A 6,000-nucleotide genomic window follows, 5' to 3' on the forward strand; every position below is an offset into this window, starting at 1 on the left:
CAGTTCCTACTGCTTTCATGATCTCCAAGATACCGGTTGGCCCAGTATGTCCATTACCTCGTTTCTGCAGCTCAAGATCCTCAAAAGAAACACACCTGACATAACATACTGCAAAGAACAGAGCAGTAACACAGCGAGCATAAGCAGGAAGAGCCTAAATGGTTCTTCTCCCCTCAAATGCCATGAAGTTAGTGAAGGAAAGGCTGGGGTAGTGAGACATGGCACTGCTGCTCTTTGGAGAAAAGGATTCCTGGATCCATGGACCTTTATACATCCATAAGCTACTCATACTGCAGAATACAGAAAAGGTTCTGCCGAGAAACTGCTGAGCAGTTTCCTTTTCAGCGACAGTCCACTGCAACTTTCCCAGATATCCTCCCCCTGTACCCAAAAAAGCGTGACAAGAACACCCTGAAGTTACCCCCACTGTGCAGGCAGTAGCAGGGCACTGGTTTCACCTCCTAGAAAACAGATTCAACGCCACCTCTTGATTCAGCACGTCAGAGCTTCACATCAGGTGATGCAAACTACTGGAAAAACTGCCCAAGAACGCGCATTTCTGGCAAGCTTTCATTATTTTCCTGCTGTGCTCAGGACTGCTCCCAGCACTCTCTGGGGCAACACAAAGCGTATTTGATGGCCTTCTCAATGACTGGATACATCATCAGAAAACAGTGCACAAACCAAACCTGTTGTGCTTTCACTGCTCGACTTTAGCAGCAAGTACTCTCTTTCATGTTTAATCTTGGACTCCAAGAATCAACATGCTTTTATACCCACCTGCTGGCACCCTCTGCCTCTATGAGATGGTGAGTTAAGATGTGACAAGACTCTGCTAATTGAGAAGAATAAATGTTTCCTGTAAACCTTAACTTCATTTTACTCTGTGACCCGACAAAAAAACTTATAGCTGTTCCACGGCTTTGAAACACCTAAGCTGCTTTAGCTCCAGTAGAAAGTCTCACAAAGAGCTTATTATTATTAATAATCTATATCATCACCATGCCCCAAAACTCCATTACAGTATCACTGTACACACAGAGAACAAAGTTGCTGTCCCACTGATTTGGGGGGGGGGGGGGGGGGGCAGACACACAGCCTGACAGCTTTACAGTAAGTGGAAATTCCTTGTGGTCTAAGAATATTATTAAACTTGCTTCCCAGGATCACCAGATGACCTTGCCTTGACACATGGCTTAATTTGTCTGGAAGCAGCACAGACTGGAGTAGTTCTGATGTGGTCACTAATTTAGCGACACCATCCATTTCCAACCTCACCACTCCCACACCAAGGTAGCAAAAGACCAGTTTGCAACAAAGAGTCCTTGTTATTAAAGGAGTTCGGGGCCTTATCAAAGTACATGATCCAGCATCCCCCACCCAACCCCTGCATATTTTCAAGGCATGAAAATCGCTAAGAAGAGCCAAGCAAGGTTGTCAGGAAGACATCAAACTGCTACATAAGAAAACACAGGATGCACACCAAACCCTTCGCCCACACTGCCTAACGCGCCCAGTATCTGTATTTCTCAATAGTAGGACCAGCACGGATACTCACCATTGCATCAGGATAATTAAACTATTACAATAACAGATAACAGTAACCTACACACAAGGAGTTCTTCGTGCCAATTTTCAAAGCCCTTTGTTAGAGATTTTAACACCTCTTCGAAACTGCTGAAGCTATTCAGAGACAGGTAAAAAGGCACAGGATCGATACAGCAGTTATCAAAGATGATGCATAAAATCAGTTCTTTGCTCCTTCCAACCACCACGCAGGAAAACAAAAATACTTCAAAAGATACCATACCCCCATGGGAAAACTAAAGGCAAGCTGAACTGAAATGCAGCTCAGATCGTTTACATCTTGCAGTTTAAGAACCACCTCGTTTAAAAAAAGAAACTTGATGCAGCGATTTTCATCATTCTGACCTATCCCCAAAAAATTCAGTGTTTGTTAACAGCAGAAAAGAGCTTGCGAAAACCCAGCCGTTCAGAGAGAAAAACGGCTTTCAACTTTAGAAATGACAACATACAGAAGAACAATTAACAGGTCGAGCTTTAAAGGAAACCAATGTCCTCCTTTCAACATATCGAACTTAAAGGCTTCTGCTGTTTGTGGAAAAAAAACAAAAAAAAACCCCAACACTTCCACCCCCTCCTCCCCCAAAAAACACAAATTATGTAAACATAAGAAGGCAGCAATCGGAAACTCAGCATTTTGGTATCTCTGGCAGGTTCTTTTGTTCTTGCCGATTTCATAAATCGGAGGAAATCTCTTTCCCCTCCGATCGCAGACAGACCTTCACAAACATAAATCCTCCACTTCCAGATACTTAGGGTTCAATGCACTTCCACTTGTTGCTTCTGTCAGGAACGCCTATCTGGATTAGCTCTGACAGCAGGCCCTCATACTTAAGGGGCAGCCTAATTACCAAGAACTTTAGATACCGTGCTTAAAGGAAAACGAAATTAAATTAAAGACAATGACACGAAAATCACCCCATCTGTGGACAACAGGCTTCCACCAGAAAACCGTTCCGGAGGAGAAGCGTAGGGCTCCGGGCCTGTCTCCGCTCCATGGCCGGAGGGCATGTCACGGCTCAGGCGGGTCGCCAGCCTCACCTGCAGCTATCGCGGCCGATCACGGCGTATCACGGTACTGATACTCCTTCACAAGCTGATAAGGAGCACTTAGCATTCACCCCTGGAGCGCGCCCCGCTCCCTCCCCGACAGCAAGGGCCGCTCTCTGCCTTCCAGCGAGGTTTATCCGCCGCCCGTTCACGCTCCTTTGTGCCCTCCACCTACACTCCCGGCAGCCGCCCTGCGCTTCTCCTCACTCACCCTCCGCGGGGTGTCCGCACTCTCCTCCCCACCTCCCCCGCCAGGCTGTCGAAGGCGGCTCCGCGGCGCTCGGGCCTGCCGCCGCCCCACACCACGGCCCCGCGGGGCGGCGAGGGCACGGCGAGGGCAAACAACCGCCACCACGGTTTTGGTTTGGGCCTTACGTTAGGGGTTGTTTGGTTTTTTGCTTGCTTGCTTGTTTGTTTGTTTTTTCTACCGCCTCCCCCTTCAAAAAAAACCAGCAAAACAAACCCAAACCTTCCCACCCTTTCGACTCACCTCAGAGAACGCCCCGCCTCGCCTCGCCTCTCTGGAAGGTTCTGCGGCGCGCGAGCAGGTGCGGCTCGAGCCGCAGTGCCCCGCCCCCCCGGCCCCCAACGGCCGTTAAGGGCCGCGCGGAGCGGAGCACGCGGAGCCCGTACCCCTGACAGGACGCGCCTGAGGGAGGCTGCGCAGCGGCAGCCGGTCCTGCGCGAACCCTGAGGGGCTTCGCTGGCAGGACAGCGCGGTGCCGAAGGGTGTTTTGACAGTGATCTCAGGCGTCGGCGGGAGATGGAGGGACGGGCACCGGGCAGCGGCTGCTCGGTGGGAGCGGGAGTCTATCCCCCGGCGAGGCAACGTCCGAGGGCTGCGGCCAAGACCAACCGTCCCACAGGCGGGTTTGTTACCTACTGAGCAACCAAAATATTAAAAATTGCTAACATGTGGAATCTATTAGGACATTTAGAAGGAATTCACGTTCATTGTTTCACTTGAAATATAAAGGTTATAAAACTTAACGGCCACATGACAAGGAAACTATATGAAACACTCGGAGATTTACAGAGCAACTGTTATGCTCTTTAGGCATGTGGGCTGAAAATTGCTTTACAATAGGCAACGCAACCTGTGGTTTGAGCGCTGAGGTTTTCTGGCAGTTTTCTTTTTTTCTTTGACCTTGCAGACTGGTATTCAGTTACCACAGCAGCTCCAAAGTAAAACAGAAACACAGCTTGTATCTTCTTTCAAGTATTTATTTCTTTTGTCCTGTTAACATCAAATAATGAAAGGAATTGTAAGGATTTTGAAGAGAGGATAAAAAGAATGAAAGCAGGAGAAAGGAAAAAAAAACACAACATAATGGCTTAATTTCTCACAGCATGTGCAGCGCAAATGAACAGTAAACACATACCACAGAAAAATGCAAACAAAGGCTACGTTTGCTAAAAGTCCCAAGAAAAAAAAAACATCGTGAGTGCCCCGAAGCAAACATTTCAGCGATTAAATCCTCAGAGCCTTTGCATTTCTAGGCCAATTTAGCACAGCAGATATCTTCCCCCTTCCCCCAAAACACACCTCGGCAAGCTAGCAGGGAGGAGCCAAAGGGCCAGGTTTTCAAGCCTTGTTTTGTTTTAAGGCATGGAAATGTTGCAATTGTGGCATTCAGAGGAAGCTGTAATCTAATCTAACGGGTCAAGTACGAGTGTGAAAACCCGATTACAAATTTGCCACTAGGGTTTGTTAAGTAAGCAACAGTTCATGGGCAAACAGGGTATTTTGCTGTGCTTGTCAAATCTGCATCTTAGCAGTGGCAGCACTTGCCTCTGAACCCTAGGCCAGGAACTTATGATCTAGGCTGCTATCATGCAAAGGCTTTAGGGTGACCCTAAGGGTTATAGCATCAGTGCAATCGTATATTGTCTCATTCTGTGACACCAAGCAAGACTGTACAATTCTCTGTTTCACCCTTGCCCTATGTATATAATAGAAACTGAAATGCTCTGGTAGGGCAAGGTTTGCAAAGGTCTATGTCAAAATACTGTGCTTGCAGTTTTGATATGGGAGTTTCAAATCTATACTCCAAAGTCAGAGTGAAGAGGGAGAACATCAACATCAGGTGAGTTGAATTATGCTCAGCAGCAAGCACAACCTTTCTGCTAATGCACCTGTGTTCTCAGTGCATTCAGACATTCTGCTCTTTTTCTACGTTTGCTCACTTTCCAAATTTAAGTGGCAGTACAACTTTATTCCACTTGTGATTTTATTTTCTTAAATGAAGTAGGGCTGAGTTTTGCAGCAAAACAAATCCCAAAAAATCATAATGCCACTCCCCTCATATGGAAATATGCCATGCCCTGATGTCAGGAGGTCACTTTTATATTAATTAACTATTTCCAGGATCAGCACAGTGTGATTTTTTTCCCCTGATGATCTGAGGCTAAGAGAGAGGTGAATCCAGTGAAAAAAGCAAAACCAGACTGTGACAATTTTCTGCTATAAGTAAAAGCAAATGCACTTCTCAAGTACCCCAAGTTAGTTTTTTTCCCTTGAAAATGTTTATAAGCACGTTTTTGATCACACGATTGGAATATGTCATGAGAACACATTCAAGTATGCATTTGCATTAATATTGTTGCCAGAAGCCATCTCACAGTCATCATCAGACATACTGGAGCCCCTAGAAAGCTTTCTGTGGGATTGGAAGGCATCCAGCCAGGGGAAAGCAAAGCCACCGTGTGATCTGGATGCCCAGTTCCACAGGAAAACTATACATTAATGAATGGCAAGCACTCAAAGTGATAGTTAAAGTGAATAGCTTGAAAGCAAATCATTGGCTGAGAACCATTAAGTATATAAAGTATTTGATAAATGCAAATTTATAAGAAGTCTGTTTAAAAATAATCCACTGAAAGAAACCAGGCTAATTTTACAGCAAGAATTACCCCTGTCAAACAGTACTGCTAGCTGTAATGAAGATCACTAGAATATGAGTTGCCCATCCAGCCTTAAAGCATATCCAACATGGTATGTACTTTATACTGCAAAAGGACCCTTTTAGGTATCATTAGAACAATCTATTTTAATATTCCTGAACGGTAAATTATCAGAAATCAAACAGCAGTGCTGGGTACCCTGAGATTCAGAGCTTGCACCCTATTTCCATTTTTCAGACAGATGGAAAGGGTTCATGTGCTTTACTGTGTGTTTATTTTCTTTTTCAGTACTGATCTGTAAATGCCAGTAGATCTACAGTTCAGTTCTTTGTCCCACAAAGCAGGGATGTTGCACCAAAACCTACCGTTGGCACTCTCTGGACTTTTCATGCACATACTGCCCATTTCAGCAAACCTTCCTTCTTTCATTGCTTGACTTCTAGCTTATGATTCCCCCCCTTT

This window comes from Accipiter gentilis, chromosome 1, assembly GCF_929443795.1.
Source record: "Accipiter gentilis chromosome 1, bAccGen1.1, whole genome shotgun sequence".
NCBI lineage: Eukaryota > Metazoa > Chordata > Aves > Accipitriformes > Accipitridae > Astur > Astur gentilis.